Source organism: Macaca fascicularis, chromosome 2, assembly GCF_037993035.2.
Source record: "Macaca fascicularis isolate 582-1 chromosome 2, T2T-MFA8v1.1".
NCBI classification, from domain to species: Eukaryota; Metazoa; Chordata; class Mammalia; order Primates; family Cercopithecidae; genus Macaca; species Macaca fascicularis.
In genome coordinates this window covers 157,174,730-157,201,481 of record NC_088376.1, presented here as the reverse complement: position 1 = coordinate 157,201,481, position 26,752 = coordinate 157,174,730, and the positions used below count along the sequence as shown (strand labels likewise).

General features: G+C 42.7%; 2 long non-coding RNA genes across 3 annotated transcripts in view; both read left to right on the top strand.

Annotated features, from left to right (window-relative positions):
* Nucleotides 1-20,928, top strand: part of LOC123571782 (uncharacterized) — a 49,066-nt gene extending 28,138 nt beyond the window's left edge. The window contains exons 3-4 of one of the 2 annotated variants that reach the window (XR_012431611.1): nucleotides 63-216; nucleotides 19,754-20,928. This is a non-coding gene — a long non-coding RNA (uncharacterized lncRNA). Of the gene's footprint in view, nucleotides 1-62; nucleotides 4,398-19,753 lie in introns of those variants that run through there. The other variant, XR_010584631.2, reaches the window with a different exon arrangement.
* LOC141409717 (uncharacterized) lies at nucleotides 13,718-15,720 on the top strand. The gene is made up of 2 exons (XR_012431612.1): nucleotides 13,718-13,915; nucleotides 15,321-15,720. It is a non-coding gene; the product is annotated as an uncharacterized lncRNA (long non-coding RNA).
* Nucleotides 20,929-26,752: the final 5,824 nt, after the last annotated feature.

The following is a 26,752-nucleotide window of genomic DNA, read 5'->3' as shown; positions in this document are numbered from 1 at the left end:
AGGATCACTGACTATCCCAGAAATGTGCCTTTTGACTGCCTTCATTCTTCCTTCCTGAATAGGACACAATGGTTCCACCAGCCATCTTGAGAAACGCAGATGAACCCATGCTAAGAATGGTGGTGCAAACAGATAGAAGAAGCCTGGTTCTCGTAACTTAGTGGTGCTACCACATCAGCCTGTGATGTTCCATCTCTAAGCATTTTTTAACATAAGGTACTAAACATTCTGTGTTTAAAATATTTTCAAGCCTTGGCAACATAGTGAGATCCAGTCTCTGCCAAAAAATTAAGAATTTGTGAAATTTAGCTGGGCATGGTAACCCATGCCTGTAGTCCCAACTACTCAGGAGGCTGAGGTGGGAGGAGTACTTGAGCCTGGGAGTTCAAGGCTGTAGTGAGCTGAGATCACACTACTGCACTCCAGCCTTGGCAAGAGAGAAATATCCTGTCTCCAGTATATATATGTGTGTGTGTGTGTATATATGTGTGTGTGTATATATATGTGTGTGTGTATATATATGTCTATATGTGTGTGTATATATATATATATCCAATCTAGTTTCTTTCTATTGTATGAGCCAAACTTAATCCTCACTAATACAAATTATTAAACATACAAGCAGAGTAAAACACTTCAATGTATTTCTCCAACAAGAGGACAGATGTTATAGTCAAAAAAGTAAGTGAGAATTTTGCGCATCAAAAAACATTATCAAGAAAGAAAAAAGGATGCCTACAAAATGGGAAAATATATTTGTAAATTATGTATCTAATAAGGGTCTAATATTAAGAATATATAAAGAACTCTTGTAAGTCAACAATGAACATGCAAACAACCAAATATTTTTAAAAATGGGCAAATGAGTTGAGTAGATATTTCCCAAAGGTAGACACACAAATGGCCAACAAGCACATGAAAATATGCTCTACATCATTAGTCATTAGTTGAAATGCCAGTCAAAACCACAGTGAAATACTACTTTATAAATAGTAGTATGGCTATTACCTTGAAAAAAAAAGCACACACACAGAAAGTAACAAGTGTTAATGATGTGGAGAAATTGCAACCCTTATGCATTGCTGGCAGAAATATAAAATGGTTCAATCACCATGGAAACAGTTTGGTAGTTCTTCAAAAAGTTAAAATAAGAACTATCATATAACCCATCAAATCCACCCTTAGGTATATGCCCAAGACAATTGAAAACAGAAACTTGAACAAATACATATATACAAATGTTTGTAGCAGCACTATTCACAATAGCCAAAAGGTAGAAACAATCCAGAGTTCCCTCAGTAGATGAATGGACAAACAAGTTGTGGTATAGTCACACAATGGAATATTATTTGGCCTAAAAATGATTGAAATACTGGTACATGCTACAGGGTGGATAAGAAGCAAAAACATTATGCTAGGTGAAAAAACCCAGACACAAAATGTCACATGGTATGATTCCATTTATAGGTGGTATATTAGTCCATTCTCACACTGCTATAAGGACATATTCAGTAGTGAGTAATTTATAAAGAAAAGAGGTTTGATCAACTCACAGTTCCACAGGGCTTGGAAAGCCTCAGGAAACTTATAATCATGGCAGAAGGGGAAGCAAATATGTTCTTCACCAGGTGGCAGCAAACAGAAGTGCAGAATGAAGAGGGTAGGAAAGTCTCTTTTAAAACCATCAGATCTCATGAGAGCTAACTCACTATCATGAGAATAGGATGAGGGAAACTGTCCAATGATTCAATTGTCTCCATTTGGCTCCTCCCATGACACATGGGGATTATGGGAACTACAATTCAAGATGAGATTTTGGTGGGAACACAGAGCCAAACCATATAATTCCACCCAGCTCCTCCCAAATCTCATATCCTCACAATTCAAAACAATCATGCCCTTCCAACAGTTCCCTATAGTCTTAACTAATTCCAGCATTAACCCAAAAGTCCAAGTTCAAAGTCTCATCTGAGACATGGCAAGTCCCTTCCACCCATGAGCCTGCAGAATCAAAAGCAAGTTAGTTACTTCCTAGACACAATGTGGGTATGGGCATTGGGTAAACAAACCCATTCCAAATGGGAGGAATTGACCAAAACTAAGCAGATGCAGGCTCCATGCAAGTCCAAAATCCAGTAAGACAGTCATTGAACCTTAAAGTTTCAAAATGATCTTCTTTGACTCTATGTCTCACATCCAAGGTGTGCTGATGCAAGAGATGGGCTTCCATGGCTTTGAGCAGCTCTGCCCCTGTGTCTTTGTGGGGTACAGCTCCCCTCTTGGCTGCTTTCATGGGCTGGCATTGAGTGTCTGTGGCTTTTCCAGGTGCACAATGCAAGCTGTCAGTGGATCTACCATTCTGGGGTCTGGACGATGGTGGCCCCATTCTCACAGCTCCACCAGGCAGTGCCCCAGTGGGGACTCTGTGTGGGGGCTCTGACCCCCCATTTTCCTTCCACACTCCCCTAGCAGAGGTTCTCCATGAGGCCTATACCCCTGCAGCAAACTTCTGCCTGGGCATCCAGGCATTTCTACACATCCTCTGAAATCTTCATAGAGGTTCTTAAACTTCAGTCTTTGACTTCTGTGCACCCAGAGATTCAATATCACATGTAAACTGCCAAGGCTTAAGCTTGCACCCCCTGAAGCCACAGCCTGAGCTGTACATTGGCCCCTTTTAGCCATGGCTAGAGCAACTGGGATGCAGGGCACCAACTGCCAAGGCTGCACACAGCAAGGGGCCTTGGACCTGGTCCAGGAAACCATTTTTCCCTCTTAGGTCTCCAGGCCTGTGATGGGAGGGGCTGCCATGATAGTCTCTGACATGCCCTGGAGATATTTTTCCCATTGTCTTGATGATTAGCATTTGACTTCTCATTATTCATGCAAATTTTTGCTACCAGATTGAATTTCTCCCCAGAAAATTGGTTTTTCTTTTCTGCTGCAACATCAGGCTGCTTCCTCTTGAACACTTCGACACTTAGAAAGTCCTTCTGTCAGATACCCTAAATTCTCTCTCTAAAGTTCAAAGTTCCACAGGTCTCTAGGTCAGAGGCAAAATGCCACCCATCTCTTTGCATATCAAGAGTGACTGGATTAGTCCATTTTCATACTGCTATGAAGAAATACCCAAGACTGGGTAATTTACAAAGAAAAGGGTTTAATTGACTCACAGTTCCACATGGCTAGGGAGGCCTCACAGTTATGGCAGACGGCAAAGGAGGAGCAAAGTCACATCTTACATGCTGTTGGGCAAGAGAGCATGTGCAGGGGAACTGCCCTTTATAAAACCATCAGATCTTGTGAGACTTATTCACTACCATGAGAACAGCATGGGAAAATCCCACCCTCATGATTCAATTAGCTCCCACTGCGTCCCTTCTACAACACATGAGGATTATGGAAGTTAAAATTCAAAATGAGATTTGGGTGAGGACATAGCCAAACCATATCAGTGACCTTTACTCCAGTACCCAACAAGTTCCTCATCTCCATCTGAGACCACCTCAGCCTGGACTTTATTATCCGTATCACTATCAACATTTTGGTTAAAACCATTCAGCAAGTCTCTAGGAAGTTCCAAACTTTCCCACATGTTCCTGTCTTCTGAGCCCTCCAAGTCTATAGGAAGTTCAAAACTTTCTCACATTTTTCTGGTCTTCTACTGAGTCCTCCAAACTGTTCCAACCTCTGCTTGTTACCCAGTTCCAAAATTGCTTCCATATGTTCAGATATCTTTACAGCAGTACCCCATTACCTGGTACCAATTTACTGTATTAGTCCGTTCTCATGCTGCTAGGACATATCCAAGACTAGGTAATTTATAAAGGAAAGAGATTTAAGTGACTCACAGTTCTACAGGGCTGAGAAGGCCTCAGGAAACTTACAATCATAGTGGAAGGGGAAGCAAACACGTCCTTCTTCACATGATGGCAGCAAGGAGAAATGTAGAGCAGAGATGGGGAAAATACCCTATATAAAACCATCAGCTCTCATGAGAACTAATTCACTACGATAAAGACAAGATGAGGGGAACCTCCCCCATGATTCGAGTATTTTCACCTGATCCCTCCCATGACATGTGGGGATTATGGGAACTACAATTCAAGATGAGATGTGAGTGGGGACATAGCCGAACCATATCAGGTGTAATATTCAAATCTATAGAGACAGAAAGCAAATGGGTTGTGGCCAGGTGCTGGGAGTGTGGGGCAGCCGAGGAGTGACTGCTCACAGGTACATGGTTTTATTAGGGATGATGAAAATGTTTTGAAACTTGTACTAAACATACTAAATGCCATTGAATTGTACCTTTTATAAAGTGGTGAATTTTATGCTATATGAATTTCATCTCAATTTTTTAAATAAAAAATAGAGGAATCAAATGTGATTATACATACATATGCGTATGTTGCATCCCTGTGTGTCTATTTATATATATATAAATAATCTTACATCTCTAGAGTGGAGAATGTACTTTTTCTAAATCCCTTAAACATTTATAGAAATTTACCATGAAATCCTTGTGTCCAAAAATAAAAAAGAAATTATGTTGATCAGGACTCAATAATATTAGAAATAATTATTAAAAATAGGACCAAAAGTAATATATATTTAGAAATTAAAAACATGCTCTCAGTTGACCTTGGATCATGGGGGTGATCAGAATAAAGACTGCAGACCAAAGAAAAGCAACCCAAAGGGGAGCACTTCATAACAACATCAGAAATGAAGGAAGTAAAGAAGGACTCAGCTGTAAACTCCAGAAAACAGAAGAAATAAGGAAGAGAGAATTGGTAAAAATAAAAGATGAGGCCAGGCATGGTGGCTCATGCCTGTGATCCTAGCACTTTTGGAGTCCAAGGTTCGAGGATCACTTGAGGCCAGGAATTTGAGAACAGCCTGGGCAATATTGTGAGACCTTATCATTACAAAAAATTTTAATTTAAAGATAAAATTATTAAAACATAAAATGGAAATAAAAATAAGAGAAGACAGTCACAGGAGAGAGAAAAATGATTATAGATGAAAGCTAAATAAACACCCATGGCATAAATTTCAAAATCTAGATGAAATGAATGATTTCCTAGAAAAAAAATAAGTTATAAAACTTCATACAAATGAAGTGGACATGTTGAATAGAAAACCACCATAGGAGAGACCGAGAATGTGATAGGAAATCTCTCCTTGAATAAGGCACCAAAGCCAAGTAGGATTCATAAACAAATAATTCCAGTGCTATTTAAACTATGTCAACCTACATAAAAAGGGAAAATTTTCCTATTCATTATAACAAGTCAGCAGAACTCTAACACCCAAATTGTATAAAAGAAATATAAGAAATCTATACACTAATTTTACTTCTGAATATAGATGTAAAAATTCTAAATAAAATATTAGTGAAACAAATCAGTAATGTTTCAAAAACTGGTACACTATCAAGCAGGATTTATTCCAAGAATGAAAAAGTGGCTTAATATCAGGAAACAAAGAAAAAAATACACATTATTTTATTAGCACAAGCTGAAAATGCAGTTAACCAAATTCATCAGTTGTTTTTAATGAACACTCCAGGAACTAAGGAAAACTACTTAATAAACATGGCCCACCAAAATTAACATCAAATATTATTTTGAACTACAAAACACTAACATCATTTTAATTAAAACCATTGACTACAGAGGGATACTCATTCTCACCATTATTTAACAATGTCTTGGAAGTTGTAATGAAGGCAATGAAATAAGAACAAGGAATAATTTCAATAAACATTGTAATATGGTTTGGCTGTGTCCCCACCCAAATCTCATCTTGAATTGTAGCTCTCATAATTCCCACGTGTTATGGGAGGGACCCAGTGGGAGATAATGGAATTATGGGGTGGTTTCCCCCATACTGTTCTCATGGAAATAAGTCTCATGAGAGCTGATGGTTTTATAAGGGGAAACCCCTCTTACTTGGTTCTCATTCTTCTCTTGTCTGTCACCATGTGAGATGTGCCTTTCACCTTCTGCCATGATTGTGAGGTCTCCCCAGCTATGTGGAACTGTGGGTCCGTTAAACCTATTTCTTTTGTAAATTGCCCGGTCTTGGGTATGTCTTTATCAGCAGCATGAAAATGGACTAATACATGTTGGAGGCAGAGGTAAAATAACCTCTGCTCAGAATGATACAATTATGTATAGAAAACCAAGAACCTATTAAGGAGGTAACACTGTAGAGACAGAGAGTAAATCAGTGCTTGTCTATACTGGAGTTGGGAATCAGGAAATGAAAACTGGATTGGAGTGATGTTTGTGTAAATCTGTAAATTTACTGAAAGTTATGAACTGTACATTTTAAATGAGTACATTTTTTGGTAGGTAAATTAGGCCTCAATAAAGTTATTATAAAAAAATCTTCTAGGTGGAATAAGAAAATTTAACATGGATGAATATGATATTAAATAAAGCAACTCTTTTGCTTAAAAAATTTCAAAAATTTAGGAAGAAAAGTATGGAAACTATAAAGAAAATTAATAAGCCTTATTGAAAGGCATAAAGCAAGAACTGAACTAATAGAAAACAACCATGTTCTTGAATTGGAAGACTGAATAGCATCAAGATGCCAATTGTCCTAAAATTAATATTAAAACTCAGTGCAATTCTAACTAGAATCCCAACAGCATTTTTCTCTCCATTGGATAAGATGATCTTAAAGTTTATGGGGAAAAACAAATACCGAGGATGGCAAATGAAAGTTGTAAAACAGATCAATAACAATGAGAAGATTTGCCTAACTAGGAACCAAAGCATAGGATAAAACCATAGTCATTGAGACAATATGGCCTTAATGTACGAATAGACAAATGGGTCAATGAAAGAGAATGAAACAGCAAGTAAGATACTAATATACATATATACATATGTGTGTGTGTGTGTGTGTGTGTGTGTGTATGTGTGCATGTATACACAGACGTAGAATTTTTCACACGTGACGGAGATCGTTGTTCAATTTTGTGGGAAAATGGGAAATTGTTTAATGAACAGTACTGGGACAACTGGCTGTCCATTTGCAAAACGATTACATTGGACTCTCATACCATATACAAAATTAAATTCCAAATACACTAATGACTTAAACATAAAAAGCAAAATAATGGAAATCCTGGAAGAAAAATCTGTAAGATTACATGACCACCTTAGAGGGCAAGAAAGAACTTCTTAATCAATACTGGAAACCAAGAGGTTAATTTAAAAAAAAAGGTATTGGAATGAGAGAGTTCCCTGACCCACTTGCAGGAGGTGCAACAGGGGTGTGGCTCATCTGTTCAGCTGCTGCCGCTACTCAGACTCCTTATAGGAGGAGGAGCATGCAGATGGGCAGGTGCAGGAGCCAGGGTGAGTGCTTTTGGGCTTCAGTGCCAGGGTGGCATCTAGGGATGTTTGCCTAGACATGTGGAGTGACTCTCAAAGCCCCAGTGGGCATGCTACAGTGCTCTTTTAACCCTACCATCTGCAGACAGCTTAAGTGTTAACCAGCTCAGTGCCCTCTCAGTCACACATGCACTTGATCAGGTCACACATGCACTTGAAGGATGGTAAATGTGGGGATTTTACTGGATGATGGAGGTGGCTCTCAGTGGGATGGATAGGAAGCTGGAGAGGGGATGAAGTGGAAAGTTGATCTTTCCCTGGCGTCTGGCCATCCAGTGGCTGATCTTCTCTCCGACGGTCCCCAGCTGAACTCTGGATGTTCAGATGCTCCTTCTCTTCTTTCCTTCTCTGCCTCGCTGTTCTGCCACTCTTCTGCTCTTCTTTTCATCTGCTCTTGGAGTCCAGGGTTTAGGGCTTATATGGCTACTGGATAGGGGGACATGGCAGGCCAAAAGGCAACTTTTGGGCAGGAAAACAGGACTGCCTGTTCCCATTTAGGGCCTTGGGTTTCCAGGCTTCAGGGTAGGGCCTTTGTTGGGGAGCCACCCTCTTCTACCCAGTATTTCCCTATCACCTGTCCATATCATTTCTCCCCTCTGAAGAGGCACATCTAACTGCCCTTAGAATATGAACGATGACCAGTCTTAGCTACTTCCTGCTGACAAGGGCATTGTTTGGAGAAAATGACTGTCAGAGTCCTCCCAGAAGTCTACGTAAGGATCCCTAGCGAAAGGAAGCCATTGTCCGAGGCTCCAGTTGCCTGACCATTTGGAGTTTTGATGGCCTTTAGGTGAGAGAGGATAAAAACAAGTTTCATAAGGTTAAGTATACACGGGTTAAACATGTGTACTATACAAGGAAAAAATCTAGTGCCAAAGATTACAGAAATAATAAATGAAATATACTAACAACATTGTACTCCAATCTGTCTCACCCTGGTGAAAGAAATTAAACCTTGTATGGGAGCAGTTAAACTTTATGAGAGAGCTAACTATTCTCACTACATCTGTAGCAGTTAACAGGTGCACCCTGGGAATTCTGGGGTTTATGGGCTTGCATGGTGTCCATTAAAGCTTCTGCCTCTTTCCTCTTAGAGAGGTGTCTCCCTACCTCCATTGTGAAAAACCGAGGTGACCACTTTCAGGAGGTCCTCTAAAGTACTATTTGGTTTCAGGGCCCATTTCTGCAACTTCTTTTTAATATCAAGAAATATATCCTTTAGGATTAGTTGTCCCTCGATGGAATTAGGAGATAGAGAGGTATGCTTTACCAAGGCCCTATTACCTTCTCCAAGAAGGCAGTGGGATTTTCATCAAATCCATGGTCTATCATGAATAGCTTGTTATAATTGAAAGTTTTGGTCCTAGTCCTATTTAAGCCCTCCATTATGCACACCTGAAAGTATCTCCTCTTTCAGTCTCCCATCTCATCACTGGCATCCCAACCAGGGTCAGTCACTGGTACTGCTCCTCTTCCAGTTGTATAAAGTTTGCCTCATTCGCTGAGCTATATGTGATGCAAAGCTCATTCCCAAATCTCTCTGCTGCTTGCAGAGCAGCCGGCTTCTCAGTGTCCATCAGGGTCTGATTCTAAAGTAACACATGTGTCTCCAGGAGAGTTCAAATATTTGGGTGAAATTGTGGAAAGCCTCTATATGTCTGTCAGGGTCATCTGAAAACTTGCCAAGATCCTCCTTAATTTGCTTTAAGTCCTGTAGAGAGAAGGGGACCCGGACCTTACTGGGGTCAAATTCACCAGGCATCTGCTGGAGGGGCAAGAGTGAGACTGGGGCTTGTCTGGGGTGAGGATTTGTAGGAGGGGGTAAGTGAGAGACTGAAGCTGGATAGCGAGATAAGGGTGGACCCAGAGGAGCAGGGTTGGAGGGAGCTGGCTCCTCTGCTGGGGGCACCTCTGGGATTCATTTCTTTAGTTCCCTAGGATTGTTTCTTGCAGCCTCTCCTGAGATGGCAAACAGGAGGTCTGGATCAATCCTACAGTGTTGGCAAAGGTCTGGATTACCCTGCAAGGTAAAGAAAGCCTGCACATATGGGGCCTCAGACCATCTGTCCTCACATCTACAGAAAAGGTCCAACTGCTGGACGGTATTGAAATGAATAGTTCCTTCCTGAGGCCAAGCCAATCCTTCATAATTTGGCCAAACGTTTGTGCAGAGGGCTATGAGGTATTTTTCTTCCAGACTCTGAGGGTCAAAGCAGTCCCAGTGGTTCAGGATGCACTCCAGAGGAGTGTAAGTTGGGGGTGGTGAAAAGAGCTAGTTGCCTATTCTGAAAGACAGGGAAATAGAGGCATCCCTCATTTCCTTTTTTGCTTCCAATGAAAACTTAGGATGTGATAGAGGGAAAGCAGGGCATTCCCCCTTTCCCTTCTGTCTTCTTATCCTTGAGTTCTGGCAACCTTAGACAGATGCCACCCATGGGTGCTATTGTGGTCTGCACCTGTGAAGCAGGGAGGGCCTAGAGAACAGAAATTATCCATCCTCATCTATGTCTCTATCCCCTCTACTGTCAGCAACCTTTGGGTTCCCTGGGTTGCCTATGCCATGGACCATGGCCTCCTTCCATGAAGCAGGGCTTTAGTCAACAGGAATTTGCCCCTGCCCATTTACACTGTGCCTATTACCTGGCTTTGGAGCCCTCAGACCTGGTTTTCCTTTCTAGGGCCTCAGCCTGAAACTTGGAACTGAGTTTGAGACCAAAAAAAAAAAAAAAAAAAAAAAAAAAAAAAAAAAAAAAAGTATTTCAGGGGCTGCCTGTATCTGTTTGGATTAAGTCTCAAAAGGGCCCTGCCAGATTTTCAGTTATCAGCCAGCAGGGGTCGCTTCTCTGTTGTTTTCGCTAGCATAAGCAGAGGGCTGGGGTAGGAAAAGAATCGTCTTGCACAGAAAAGGGGGAAAAAAAAGCTTAAGGGGCAAAAGGCAGGTGCGGGGGGGGCATGTTGGGGGAAGAACCTCTTGCTCTGTGAAAATGGGTTCCTTTAATTATTGTATCTTTCCCCCAGTTCAGACCAGTGAGGATCCTTCAGCCACTGGGGCTCTGCTGGCCGGGGGAAAGGCTCTGCTGGCACAGCAATGGCGAGCAGGGGATGCCAGGCAGCCAGCTGGCTGTGCAGGGTTCCAGCAGCAGCCATAGTTTTCTCCCACCTCTCATGGCCATTGAGTGCAGCTTGTGTATGCTATGGACATGCCCAGGCGCTGGAGACCAGACGGGAGCGGGTAAGAAGGGAAGCCATTGTGCCAGGACCCTGCAGCCACTGAGGTGGGGTTTGGGGTCGCACCAAACGGAAACCACATTGTTCTGAATTGTGCCTCTGATGGCTAGGCCAAATGCTCATTCTATTTAACATCATTGCTGCAGTCTGTAGCAAAACCCTTAACATTATAAAAGAAGAGATAGAGCCACTTCAAACCATGAAAGGAGAAGAGATATCACAGTAAAGTCTGCAGGTTGGCCAACAGAGTTCAGTCTTTGGGCTTTCCAGCAACAAAAGATGCCTTCAGTTGCCCCAGGGTTTTAGTCCAGTCTCCAGCAACAGCTAGACCTCCATGTAGGGAAACAGCCAGTAATTTTTTTACTTGCGGGAAAGAGAGATGTGACAGTTCTGCATCTGTATTCCCCCTTGTGGATCCTGGGTGAGACTCCAGATGAGATGGGAGAGTTCCCTGACCCCTTCACAGGATATGTCACAGGGGTGTGGCTAGTCTGTTCAGCCTCCACCACTGCTCAAACACCTTATGACGGGGGGAACATGCAAATGGGCAGGTGCAGGTGCCAGGGCCAGCGCTTTTGGGCTTCGACCCCATGGTGGCATCTAGGGGTGTGTGCTTGTTACTCCTGAAGTCCCAGTGAGTGTGCTCCAGTGCTCTTTTAGCTCTGCTGTCTGTCAGGCCAGGCTAAGCCATCATATCCCCTGTGACCTGTACATATACATCCGGATGGTCTGAAGCAACCAAAGAACCACAAAAGAAGTGAAAATAGGCAATTCCTGCCTTAACTGATGACATTCCACCATTGTGATTTGTTCCTGCCCCACCCTAACTGATCAATTGACCTCATGATATTCCTTCTCCTAGACAATAAGTTTTATGATCTCCCCATCCTGCACCTTGTGACCCCAGTCCCTGCTTGCAAGAGATAACCACCTTTAACTGTAATTTTCCATTACCTACCCAAATCCTATAAAACTGCCCCACCTCATCTCCCTTTGCTGACTCCTTTTTCAGACTTAGTCTGCCTGCACCCAGGTGATTAAAAAGTTTTGTTGCTCACACAAAGCCTGTTTGGTGGTCTCTTCACATGGACTCACGTAATACTTGTTGCTGAAAATCCCAGGACGGGGGACCTCCCTAGGGAGATCAATCCCCTGTCCTCGCCCTCACTCTGTGAGGAGATCCACCTATGATCTCGGGTCCTCAGACCAGCCCGAGGAACATCTCACCAATTTTAAGATGGGTAAGCGGCCTCTTTTTATTCTCTTCTCCGACCTCTCTTGCTATCCCTCCACCTTTCAATCTCTCCCTTCCCTAATTTTGGTTCCTTTCCCTTTCTGGTAGAGACAGAGGAAACATGTTTTATCCATGAACTCAAAACTCTGGTGCCAGTCATCATCTCGGGAAGACAGCCTTCCCTTGGTGTCTAATCACTGCAGGGACGCCTGCCTGATTATTCACCCACATTCCAGAGGTATCTGATCACAGCGGGTATGCCTGCCTTGATCCTTCACCTTGGTGGCAAGTACCACCTCCCCTCTCTCCCTGTGTCTGCCCTCTCTTTTCTCTAAATTTACCTTTTTTCTCTGGGCAACCTTCCAGCCTCCATTCCTTCTTCTCCTCCCTTAGCCTGTGTTCTAAAAAACTTAAAACCTCTTCAATTCTCACCTGACCTAAAACCTAAGCATCTTATTTTCTTCTGCAACACCGCTTGGCCCCAATACAAACTTGATAACGGCTCTAAATGGCCAGAAAATGGCATTTTTGATTTCTCCATCCTATAAGACCTAGATAATTTTGGTCGAAACATAGGCAAATGGTATGAGGTGCCTTACATTCAGGCATTTTTCACACTTTGTTCCCTCCCTAGTCTCTGTTCCCAGTGCGACTCATCCCATATCTTCCTTCTTTCCCTCCTACCTGTCCCTTCAGTCCCAACCCCAAGCGTTGCTGAGTCTTTTGAATCTTCCTTTTCTACTGACCCATTTGACCTATCCCCTTCTCCCCATACTGCTCCTCCTCATGTCGCTCCCCACCAGGCTGAATCAGGCTCCAACTCTTCTTCAGCCTCTGCTCCCTGACCCTACAACCCTTCTCTCACCTCCCCTCTCCATACCCAGTCTGGCTTACAGTTTCATTCCGTGACTAGCTCTCTCCCACCTGCCCAACAATTTCCTCCTAGAGAGGTGGCTGGAGCTGAAGGCATAGTCAGGGTACATGTGCCTTCTTCTCTATCAGACCTTTCCCAAATCAGCCAGAATTTAGGCTCTTTCTCATCAGACCACACGAAATATATACAGGAATTCCAATATCTGACTCTGCCCTATGATTTAACCTGGAGTAACTTAAATGTCATCCTAACTTTTACCCTCTCCCCAGATGAACAGGAAATAATTTTTTCTCTAGCCCAATCTCACACTGACAACTGCCAGCTTCATGAGCCAGGCCTCCAGGAAGATATTAGAGCATTTCCCCTCAAGGATCCGCAATGGAACTATCAGGCACATTCCCCAGGTATGGCTGGGCGAGATTACATGATTTCCTGCCTAGTTGAAGGGCTTAAAAAGGCAGCATACAAATCTGTTAATTATGGCAAACTTAAAGAAACTACCCAAGGATAAGATGAAAACCCAGCCCAGCTCATGGTTCATTTGGCAGCAACCCTGAGATGCTTTAAGCCTTGGACCCAGAAGGGCCAGAAGGTCATCTTATTCTCAATATGCATTTTATCACTCAGTCTGCTCCTGACATTAGAAAGAAACTCCAAAAGATAGATTCTGGACCTCAAACCCCACAACAGGATTTAATTAACCTTGCCTTCAAGGTGTATAATAATAGAAAAGAGGCAGCCAAGTGGCAACATATTTCTGAGTTGCAATTATTTGCCTCTTCTGTGAGAGAAACCCCAGCCACATCTCCAGCACACAAGAACTTCAAAACACCTAAACCACAGCAGCCAGGTGTTCCTCCAGGACCTCCTCCCTCAGGGTCTTGCTTCAAGTGCTGGAAATCTGGCCACTGGGCCAAGGAATGCCTACAGCCTGGATTCCTCCTAAGCCATGTCCCATCTGTGCAGGACCCCACTGGAAATCAGACTGTCCAACTCACCTGGCAGCCACTCCCAGAGCGCCTGGAGCTCTGGACCAAGGCTCTCTGACTGACTCTTTCCCAGATCTTCTCGGCTTAGCAGCTGAAGACTGATGCTGCCTGATCGCCTCAGAGGCCCCCTGGACCATCATAGATACTGAGCTTCGGGTAACTCTCATAGTGGAGGGTAAGTCCATCCCCTTTTTAATCGATACAGGGTTACCCACTCCACATTACCTTCTTTTCAAGGGCCTGTTTCTCTTGCCCCCATAACTGTTGTGGGTATTAATGGCCAGGCTTCTAAACCTCTTAAAACTCCCCAACTTTGGTGCCAATTTGGACAACATTCTTTTATGCACTCCTTTTTAGTTATCCCCACCTGCCCAGTTCCCTTATTAGGTTGAGACATTTTAACAAAATTTTCCACTACCCTGACTATTCCTGGACTACAGCCACATCTCATTGCCTCTATTCTTCCCAACCCAAAGCCTCCTTCATGTCTTCCTCTTATATTCCCCCACCTTAATCCACAAGTATGGGACACCTCTACTCCCTCCCTGGCAACTGAACTGATCACACGCCCATTACTATACCATTAAAACCTAATTACCCTTACCCCGCTCAATGCCAGTATCAGTATGCCATCCCACAACAGGCTTCAAGGGGACTAAAGCCTGTTATCACTTGCCTGCTACAGCATGCGCTTCTAAAGCCTATAAACTCTCCTTACAATTCCCCCATTTTACTTGTCCAAAAACTGGACAAGTCTTACAGGTTAGTTCTGGATCTGTGCCTTATCAACCAAATTGTTTTGCCTATCCACCCTGTGGTACACTCTTTTGTCCTCAATACACCTGTACACTCTTTTGTCCTCAATACCTTCTTCCACAACTCACCATTCTGTTCTTGATCTTAAAGATGCTTTTTTCACTATTCCCCTGCACCCCTCATCCCAGCCTCTCTAATGACTTCTCTGCTAGCATTACAGATATATCACAAACTTTATCTGTCCTCCAAGCCCAGGTTGACTTTTTAGCTGCAGTTGTCCTCCAGAACCACCGAGGCCTCAATTTATCACTGCTGAAAAAGGAGGACTCTGTGTTTTTCTTAATGAAGAGTGTTGTTTTTACTTAAATCAACTGGACCTGGTATGTGATAATATCAAAAAACTCAAAGACAAAGCTCAAAAACTTGCTAATCAGGCAACTAATTACACTAGACCCACCTGGCCACTCTCTAACTGGGTATCCTGGCTTCTTCCAATCCTTAGCTCTAATACCTATCTTCTTCCTTCCCTTATTCAGGCCTTGTGTCTTCCAATTAGTCTCTCAATTCCTACAAAATCGCATTCAGGCCATCACCAATCATTCTATATGACAAATGCTCCTTCTAACAACCCCACAATATCACTCCTACCCCAAAATCTTTCTTCAGTTTAATCTCTCCCACTCTAGGTTCCCTTGCCACCCCAATCCTGCTCAAAGCATCCCTGAGAAACATCGCCCATTATCTCTCCATACCACCCCCCAAAATTTTTGCTGCCCCAACACTTCACCACTATTTTGTTTTGTTTTTCTTATTAATATAAGAAGACAGGAATGTCAGGCCTCTGAGCTCAAGCTAAGCCATCATATTCCCCTGTGACCTGCACGTATACATCCAAATGGCCTGAAGCAACTGAAGAACTACAAAAGAAATGAAAATAGCCTTAACTGATGACATTCCACCATTGCAATTTGTTCCTGCCCCACCCTAGCTGATCAATTGATCTCGTGACATTCCTTCTCCTGGACAATGAGTCTCATGATCTCCCCACCCTGTACCTTGTGATCCCAGTCCCTGCCTGCAAGAGATAACCACCTTTAACTGTAATTTTCCATTACCTACCCAAATCCTATAAAACTGTCCACCCTTATCTCCCTTTGCTGACTCCTTTTTTGGACTCAGTCTGCTTGAACCCAGGTGATTAAAAAGTTTTATTGCTCACACAAATTCTGTTTGGTGGTCTCTTCACATGGACTCATGTAACACTGTTCATAAGTGACTTGTTAACCAATCAGTACCCTCTTGGTAACTGGGTTCTTGTCTGGCATCCAGGAAGAATCAGGTTATACTCAGACTTGAAGGATAGTGAATGCAGGGATTTTATTGAATGATGGAGGTGGCTCTCAGTGGGATGGATGGGGAGCTGGAGAGGAGATAGAGTGAAAAGATGATCTTCCCCTGGAGTTTGGCCATCCAGCAGCCAATCTCCTCTCCAACTGTCCCCACCTGAACTCCTCTTGACACTCAGATGCTCCTTCTCTTCTCTCCTTCTCTGCCGCTCAGTTCTGCCACTCTTCTGCTCTTCTGTTCGTTCATCTGCTCTTGGAGCCCAGGATTTGGGGTTTATGTGGGTACAAGATAGATGGGCATGGCAGGCCAAAAGGCAACCTTTGGGCCAAAAACAGGACTGCCTGTTCCCATTTAGGGCCTTGGGTTTCCAGGCTTGAGGGTGGGGCCCTTGCCAGGGTGTTGTCTTCTTCTATCCAGTATTTCCATCTCCTGCCTGGATCAATATTATAAAATATTTTTAAGATGAAAATCATTTTCTGTAGAGTGAAAAGTTACATAAAGTCAGCAGATAAATGCTAGGTTTATATTACAGAAAATGAAGCCTATCTTTAAGAGACATGGTGTTTTTCACAAAGTGGTAAGTCTGAGCAATCCCACAGCAGAATGCGTAAAGAATATGAATAGAAGATTTACAGATGAGCAAATCCAAATGGCCACCAAACATATACAAAGATGGTTAGATGTATTAGTAGACAAGAACATGAAATGAACAATATTTTATTTTACATTCATAAATAGGTCAATGCAAGGAAAGTAATGCAATCAGACATTGCTGGTGGAAGTGTGCTGGGTGTGCATCTTTAGAAAGCAATTGGGCAATATCTGTTAAGCACCTGCCACAATCAGAGGTTGCATAGATATGAATGTAAGTATAGATAGCCTTTATTGTAACATCACTCATTTGATCAATAAATAAATAAACCCAGAATTGTCTATCAGTGGAAGAATGGTTGAAAAAAATACAGTATAGCCACACAATGGAAATTATACATTCTGAATTAGAGCAGGACTGACCAGTTGCCTTGGAAGAGTTTCCACAAAGTATTGTTGAGTGAGAAGCAAGATTATGAGAAATACATGCAATATGATTCCATTTTTGAAAAAATGAGCAATGATAAGGAAACTGCGTATATGCATATACATATATATATATGAATGTCTCCAGCTCTGTTATTATTTGAGCATTGATGAAAATATTATATTCATGGAAACCTGGTTATCATGGATTCTTGAGGGACTGCAATGGATAAAGTGGAGTTGAAATGGGAGAAGGGGTGGGGGAAATCCAGAAAAAAAATTAAAAATAGAGAAAGTAAGAATAATTATCTATAATATGCTTGCAATTACACACATATGAAAAATTATAAATGTGCACACATATACTCTTTCACATGGAAATTTCAAGGCAGGATCCTGGAGGATGGAGGATGGTGTCAGCATAGGTTCAGGCTGAAGCTGCAGCTGCTCACAGTCCAGGCTCCTGTCATCACAGGAGTCAAAGTGCACAAGGGAAGCCTTGCACAAGCCCCGTGAGGGCCAGAGCTTCATTGATCACTTGAACTCAGAATTCACCACTTATTCATTAACCAGACCAGCCCAAGAAGGATGCTCAGACATGCCACATTATCTGTGGGGGCGGGAGTGGGTGGAGTGGAAAGTCTTTTCTCTTCTCCTCCTTATTTTCTTCCTTTTTTTCTTTTAAATGCAACTAGGTGAAAGAATAATCAACCTTTTAAAGTACCTGAAGCCCTCCCTTTCTCTCTCTTTATTTACCTTAGGGCACAACAGTTTGTTGCAGAGAAACAATTAGAAATCTCGAGTAGGGATTTTGAAGTTCAAACCTTCCTGTTGACATTTATACAATATGGATAAAGAGGACGAGGTATGCACTGACATGGAAACACACACTTGACATGTTGATAAGTTTAAAAAATCAGGTGGCATAACAGTATGTATATAGACTAATTTGAGGACAAACTCGGACATTTTTCCTTCTCTTGCCCAAATTCCTATCTAAGGGGCTTGGGGAGTCATGCCCCACAAACCATAAAGCCTCATCCGAGGGGATTTAGTTAACCCTATATAACACAGCTTACTTTCCAACCCGACTCTGACATAACATCACATGACAGATAAAGAAGGAACTCAAAATACTTTAACCTCAAATATGTTTATTTGCCATATCTTGAAATTGCCCTGCAAAGTTGCCTCTTGTGGGGAAAAATCTACATTATGTACAGAATCCCCTTTCCCTTCTCTGAGTCTTTTTCCTGATCCAGAAGACAATCAACTAAGAGTCTGATATATTTTTAAATCTGTAAGAAACATGTATAATCTATTATCTCTGAAGCCTGCTACTTGGAGGCCTCATCTGCATAATAAGAAACTTGGTCTCCACAATTCCTTTCTATTGATTCCAGGTCTTTGGATAAACTCTTTCAACCAGTTGTCAATCAGATAATATTTGAATCTGCCTATAACCTGTAAGCCTCCTGCCCACTTCCAGTTGTTCCACCTTTCCACACAGAGCCAATGTACCTCATACATGTATAGATTAATGTCTTATGTCCCCCTAAAATGTATAAAACCTAGCTGTGGCCCAACCACCGTGGGCACATGTTCTCAGGGTCTCCTGAGGGCTGCATCATGGGCCATGGTCACTTGGATTTGGCTCAGAATAAATATCTTCAAATACTTTACAGTGTTTGATTCTTATTCTTTTCTACAGACAAATTCCATTTTAAATATATTTCCTGACATTTTATTATGAAAAATTTCAGACAGACAGAAAAGTTGAAAGAATACATCAAACTCTTGTATATCTGTGTATCCCCTACCTCAATACAATTGTCAAAATATTGTCATATTTATTCTCTATCTACCTATGCTTTACAATGTGGTTGTAAATTGCAGACATCATGGTGCTTCACTCTTAAATACTTAAGTCTGCATCTTCTGAGAAGAAAGATAAACTCCTACAAGACACAATGTCATTGTCACAACCAATAAAATTAACAATAATTCCATATATCTACTATCCCATTCCTATTTAAATTTCTTCAGTTGTCCTAAGAATGCCTTTGTAGCTTTTTCTTGAAGTAGGATCTAGTCTGTGTTCACACAAAGCATTTGGTTATTAGGCCTTTTGGTCTCTGTTAGTCTAGAATAGTTGCCTTGCTTTTCTTAAAAAAAAAAAAAAAGTTTTTAATGGCATTGACTTCTTAAGAAGGCCACGTCAGTTTTCTTGTAAAATGTTTCACATTCTAACTGACCTTTCTTTAATAAGGTATTTAACTTTTTCCTATATGCCCTTCCAACCTCCCATTCTCTTGTAAACTGAAAATTAGGTGTTGGGGCTTAACTGAGTTCAGTGTAAAAGTTGCCCCACTATCAATAATAATGCTACCAAGTGTGGACACTCAAGATAGTGGCTAGTAGAGCTCCCCATTGAGAAAGTACAATATTCTCTTGTATATATTGGTAAAGGATACCCAGGCAGGGCATTGGTAAATCAAGTTTAGCCTAAAGTCACTTCCTTACATATTTTAAGTTCAGCCTAAAGGTTTATCTGTACATGGTAAACTATAACCTAAATGGAGATGTAGTTAGACTATAGCCCACTTTTATGCCAATCACTGAGTTTTGGCCAACTGAAGCAGGCCAACTGTTCAGACAGTGTTCAGATGAGGCAAATGCCAAGCTATAACCAATCCTGCTGTTTCTGTACCTCATTTCCATTTTCTATATATCATCTTCCTTTTTCTGTCTGTAAATCATCTTCTACCTCGTGGCTTCACTGGAGTCTTTGAGCCTACTGTAACTTGGAAGGCAGGCTGCCTGATTCGTGAATAATTCTTTGGTCAATTAAACTCTATAAAATTTAATTTGGCTAAAGTTTCCCTTTTAACAGATGGTGTCAGAAGTGAGATCCAAAGTAGAACTTCTGGTGACCCCCAGGAGCATCAAGTGGCCAAGCAAGGTTCCCTCCAGGCCCATTGTGTTCATTGTTCTCTAGCAGTGACTGGGGATCCTGGTAAGTTCTCTCCAGGATTCTGAAGCTCCATGGATTTGTGTTCTCAGCTCTTCAAGTTTCTTTGAGCAAATTTATGATCCAAACTGTGTTTGGAAGGCATGACAGAAACTGAACTGGATTCAGAATAGGATTGGATTCAATAATTAACTGACTTGGATCTAGTTAGCAGTTTATAAGAGACCTCTAACTGGGCCAGAAAGAAACCAGTAGTAAATGGCAATGCTGTAGGAGGTGTAAACTTTGACTTTTGGAAATTGACGGGGATTTTTGTTTCTTTCTTCTTGCATTCTTCAGTAAGGAAAAATCATTGGCTAAGTTGATCAAGAGGGCCTGAGAGCCAAAGTCAATGTTTGAGGTAAAAATGGGATCCTTAATTTCTGAAGAACTGAGTACCTTCTGGCTTATCGATGGATAAGTATTAGGCCCTGGAAGCAACAAAGACTTACAGAAATTATGAAATTTTATTAAAGATAAGTTACAGTAGAATAATCCAAATGAACAACGCTGCACTTGAAGAAGTGCATTTGAATATGAGGGCTTTCAAATTAGTCTCATCTAGGGATGCCTATTGATATGCACAAGCTTCTAAAGAGACTTTAATATTTTAAAAGGCTCTTTATAAAAGGCAAATAAAAAGCTTAGGTGACTAATTGATAAGAAAAATTGAATCTGCTGATCTTTTAGTTTTGTCACCATCTTGCCCTAACAGCAAAACGAAAGCTAGCCTAGATAAAGTATTTATAAAAGGAGTCTTCTTTTTCAGATCTATCCCTGCTGAGTCCAGGCATAAAGGATGCTTTCTTTGCCCTATTTTTTAATGGAGTCCACTGTGAACTCAGTAATTTTAGCCAAGAAACAGTAGCTAAGTTAAACAGAATACCTATTTAACTAAAATACACCTTTCTGGAATTTGATTGGCTAACCTGAAACCCTTTTGTAAAAGAAATGTACACCTATTAAGGAATCTCCGTTTTTAAGGATGTCTGCCTATGTACATTAGAAACTTTTACCATTATTTTAAATTTACATAATAAATCATACTTTTGTCTAAAGTGCTTTTCTGGCCATCTTGTCTTCACTGAACTTTTATGTGAGCACCATTTTTTTTCATTGATTTGAGCAAATGATGACACAACTGGTTTGTAAAACTACTAACCCAAGCAGGACAAAAATTAATTGAATACCAAGAAAATCCTTTGCCAGATTTTCATGCTAAATCAGCCAGTACTAAAGTTGTTTGGACATACTATTTGAATAAACTCTATGGACCAAGTCGAATTACCTATGATAACCCATCAGTTATCAGTACTATGCACCTAAATAGGAGAAAAAAATGGTATTTAAGAGGACATAAGTCCAATGCTAAATGTGGACTCATGGAGAACCCAGATAGCCACCTTGTCCTTCCTGAGTCCTTCAAACTTTCTATATTAAAAGCTCTGCATTCCATGACTCATCATGGAAGAGATAAAATGATCCAAATTAAATATATGTGTGTGTGTGTATATATATATATAGTGACTGTTCTAAATTGCTAAAATAGTTTATGATCAACGTTTAGTTTGTCAAATCCATATTCCTGGGAGGACAATAAAAACTTCAAGTACATTTTCACTACCTGGTAGGCCATGTGAACATTTATAGAGGGATTTCATTTAATTGTCATTTTCAATGCATGTTTTCTGGTTGTATAAAAGCTTTCTCATGCAAGAGGGCTGTAGCTCATTATGCCAAAGTGTATGTTCACAGGTAAGGAATGTTTTTTTATGGTCCACTCACTGAAGACAACCAACCCCTTCAGAGTCTAGAGCTTGAAAATGGGATCTTCTGAGAACATTAGAGAAAGACTGCCCTTGCCATGACTGCCCTTGCCATACATACTGCAGTAAAATTTGGTGACCTTGAACCTTGGATTTGTAATCTCACAACTCAGAAAGGCCCCTCCACACTCTTGGAACTGTACACCTATTGGAAACCTTAAGGAAAAACTAACCAGGGATGTTTCTCCCCAGAAGAAGACAGCATCCTTGACATGGACAGCTTTTTCCCATGATCAGGGATCAAGATTTTTCTGCTATCATGAGACTCTTATCTTTCCATTTGTTCCTTCCTTATGCTTCTATAAACACTAGAAGTGGAAAGGGGGTCTGTTGTATGCACTCATGGAATATACTTTTATTTGCAGGGGATTTTGTGCCAGCCTTACACATCAAGAGCCTATACCTTGATATGATGGACGATGAAGGCCCAACATAGGTGACAAATTTTAATGATACATTTGTTACCTCATAATCAGTCAGAAACAGAACATTTGTTACTCCTCTTAACCTAGGTCATGGGTTAGAGAGAACATTGCCAGGAGGTCTTCATTCTTCTAGATGGCCATCATTTGTTAGGTACCTTTTTATATGGCTTGAAGTAAATTAGGAAATTATTAGAAATGTATCCTTCATGATAGGCTGTATAGCAGATTCTACTGTAAAGGCTATGGTTACACAGCAGGCTTTAAATTCTCTTGTGAAAATTATGCTAAATAATAAAAAAACTGCTCTAGATTTCTTACCAGCCAAAGAGAGAAGTACCTTTACAGTTGCTGGCACTTCTTGTTGCCCATGGAGGAATAAATCAGATATTATAGAGAGTCAGTTGTAGGTGATTAATGAACAGGCTGCTTGGTTAAAGCAAGTAGACTTTTTATATAGCTCATTATTTGATCTATTTGATTTCAGTTAGTTTGGTTTATGGGGACCCTGGCTAAGGAGCATACTCCAAACTCTTGGTGTTATCCTTCTGATGATCATAATAGTAACCTCCCTGGTGTGCTGTATTCTTTCAAAAGTTTTAAATGTTTGCATGCAGCCATCTCTAGAATGTCAAGTGATCTCTCTTCAACTAGAATGACAAGAGCTGAAAGAACTGTGTGACCATGAAGGCACTGTAACCTATGACATGCTGAGGCTGAAACCCCAATTAGGGTAACTGAGAGTGGTGCTAAGGTCCAAAGTTTTAGTCATACTCTTACTTAAGTTAGAACCTGACCAAAAGGGAGTAATTTTCAATCGACATTATGAGAGGCCATTGTTTTGGACTGAGCTCACGCACTAGACTCCAACAGACCAGACCAAACCAAAATGGAGTCACTCATGCTAAATGTGATGTAATCAAACTAAGACTTTAAGGAAACAGACCCTAGAACAGACCAGTTTTTGTTCCCGCCACCTGCACTCCGCCCCCACAAATGAGACTGCAGCATAAGAACATACCTCTACTCTAACCTTTAAAAAATATAACCTGAGGTCCTTGTTCCCACCTCACAAAACCCACTGTTCTGCTACTTACCAGTGAGTATTGACACCAAGTAAGTACATTTACAATAGTGATAGTGACATCAGTGAATAAAGTTTGAATAAAATCTCTTCTTTCTAAGTCACAGATCAGGCCGCAGCACTCCCAACTCCTTAATTATATATGGGCATATAATTAAGTGGCACCAGATAAGAGGAAAACAATGATAAAAACCTCTCTACGGTGCTCGGAAGGACTAAGGGCCAATGCTTGTGGGGGCTTCTCTAGTCTAAAGATCGTGTGCCAGAAGCCTGCAGTGTGGAGGGGCCCACCAAGACCCCTATGTGGCCCACCAGCTCCCACTGTCCAGGGGCCACATCCTATAGTGGCTGGGTGTGGCTGCCACTGTGCCCTGGCTCCTGCCCTCTGTCCACCACTGCCTCTGCTGCTCCTGGGTCCCTGACGCTGCAGCCAGGCATCCATCGTCTTTGCCTGATGGGGGCCATAGTTTGTAACGCTTATGCTTTGCTATGTGTGTGGCCTTCCTGACCCCAGTGTTCAACTTTGCAACTATTGGGTAAGTGGCTTCAGTAAACAGCCAGGATGGTAGTGACTAAAGACAGCAGTGCCACGGGTATGGGGAGGGACCAACGAGCTCACCAAGGAGATGGAGGAGGCCTGGGGCCAGAGGAGAAGGGAACAGGGAACGGGATCCAGGAAACAGAGCATCTGGATACCTTCAGAGGCTCTGGCTGAGGAGGTAAAGACCTGTCTCCCTGCTGATGGGAACTGGCTGCTGGGGAGGGGGAGGTTGTGTGGGTAGGCGGTGCATCTCTGTGGAGTTGCCTTCCTGGCATCTCCCACCTTCTCAGCCTCCTCCTGCAGCCTCACTGCCTGTCCACAGATGGGAACATGTCTCAGTCCGTTGAGACTACTGTAACAAACTACTGTAGACTGGATGGCTTATAAAAACCAGACACTGATTCCTCACAGTGCTGGAGGCTGGAAGTCCGAGATCAGGGTGCCGCACAGCAGGGCTCTGAAGAGGCCGAGTTTGCAGAAAGTGCCCTCTTGCGGTGTCCTCACGTGGCGAATCCCTCTCCAAAGGCTCTGCCCTCGTGACTGACGCTTCCCAAAGCACCCTCCTCACACCATCACGCTGGAGGTGAGGATTTCAACATACGAGTTTTGGGAGGACACAAATATTTAGTCTGTAAGAGGAGGCAGCACAGAGAAAACTCACAGGGCCTGAGCTGCCACGTGGTCCACGGGAAGCTAGACTTCAACTCATGGACATGGACATGTCACTCTGCCCTTTCCCCTGCATCAGGGGTGGTGGAGAAAACCCATGACAGTGAGTGAGTGCCACACCACATGGGGTGGGCATGCTGGTTTCTGGGAGTGGCACCAGCCCTTTTCGACAAGGTCTGCAACACCCTTTGGAGCCGGGGTCTTTGCCCCATTGGAGATGCAAAGACTAAAGTGCAGACCAGGGCTGAGTGCTGGGCGGGGGGCTCCCTGTTCATGGTCACGGGTGACAAACGACATTGGAACCCACATCTGACACAAACCTGCACACTGTACTCCCACACTGAGCTGATGGCCCCCAAGCCATAGAGAGACCCCTTCTGTCCCAGTGGGGCCTTATCATTGAAAATCACGGAGGAATCCATACTCAGTCGAACAGCTCCAAACTGCAGCAGGTCACAGGGCAAAATCACTACCACGCCTCACAGGGCACCACACAGAACAGTACAGCGTGAGTTACCGGAGCCACTTCCATGTGCTACAGCACATCCACACTCACAACATACGCTACGTGTGCACACAAGCAGGAACACACACCGGTTATTTTGTAAGACTTGCATATTATTCTACAAGTAGCTCTTTTTTCCCCTTCATATATCATGAAGCTATTATCACAGTAGCACATAGATACATACCTCATTCCTTTTCATGACTGGGTGGCATTTGTATTCACTAGCTTCTGCTGTATAACAAACCGTCTGTGTTAGGGTCTCCAGAGAAACAGAACTATAGGGGTGTGTGTGCATGTGTGTGTGTGCATGTGTGTGTGTGCCTGTGTGTGTGTGGAGAGAGAGTGTGTGTGTATGTGTGGATATGTGTGTGTATAGATCGATAGACATGTACCTACATAAAGTTAAAGAAATTGGCTCATGTGATTGTGGGAGTGGGCAAGTGTGAAATCTGCAGGGCAGAGTGGCAGGCAGGGGCCCAGAGAAGAGGTGATGTTGCAGCTCAAGTTTAGGGGCAGTCTGCAGGCAGAGTTCCTTGCTTTTCAGGGGACCTCAATCTTTTCTTTTAAGACCTTCAACTGATTGGATGGGGCCCACCCATATTTTGAAGGGTCATCTGGTTTACTTAAAGTCTACTGATTTAAATGTTAATCTCATCTTAAAAATATCCTCACAGCAACAGCTAGACTGACTTTAACTCAAAGTTAGGTTCCACAATCTAGCCAAATTGACACGTGAAATTAACCATCACACCATCGAAAAACATAGCAACTGAAAACAACGACTTATTATTGCTTGTGATTTTGTGGAGTGCCAGCAGGGGCGGGCCTTCTGCTGGTCCCTCCAGGGGTCATTCGCATGGCTATTGTCACCTGTCTGCTCAGTAGGGCTAGAGAGGCTGGAATGGCCTCTCTGGTGTGTCTGGCAGTTGGTGCTGGCTGTCGGCTGGGGCACCTTAATTTCTCTCCACATGGCCCCTGCCCTCTGAAGGCCGGACTGGTCTTTGCTATAGCACAGTGGGCTCAGGGCTCTCAGAAGGTGAAGGGCCCCTCGAGGCCTGAGCCCTGGACTTGCACAAGGCCACTCTGGCACATTGTGTGTGTCCCAGGCCAGCCCCTGTGGGAGAGTAGGGAACCAGATCCCCGGCCTCCTGTGCAGGACAGCAAAGTCACTTTGCAGAGAGTGTGGCCACAGTGGGTGTGACTCATCTATCCTCATGTGCACCATCAGCCAGCTCCCCTCCCTCAGTTCACTTTCCATTTTTTGCTCTAAGAAAGAATACTTGGATGTTCCTGGCGGGGCCTGCATGGCGGCCTCGGGGAAGCCCTTCTGCAGGACGGATTCGTAGAAGTACAGCTGCTCAGATGCTCAGAGGCCAGACAGCTGCATTGCCTGTGATGGGTGCTGCTGACACCCCCTCCCCCTCCAGACTGTGCGCCCCTCCCACTTGCCCCTCCATGCGAAAGGCCCCAGGTCCTCCTCTCCTCTGCCCTCAACAACTCATGGGCTTTTCTGTGTTTGCCAGTCAGATGAGTGGCAAGTGACACAATAATATAATTTATGGTTTTAGTTCCTTGGTACTGGGGAAGGTGAGGGTAGTTTCATCTGTCCATATTGCTTCAATAACCAGAAAAATACACAAAGATATCTACATTTTGAAATTAAAATGTATCAAAAAGAAACAGGCCTTGAGGATCCCTGTGCCTCCACACTCCACACAGGGGGAAATTCAGCCATTTGTGCATCTTTTCTTGGGTTGGAGAAGGTTTTTCTTGTGTTCTTAATCTCAGAATTCCAAATGTCAGAGCTGGAAGAGTATAAAGACCTCCTCGCC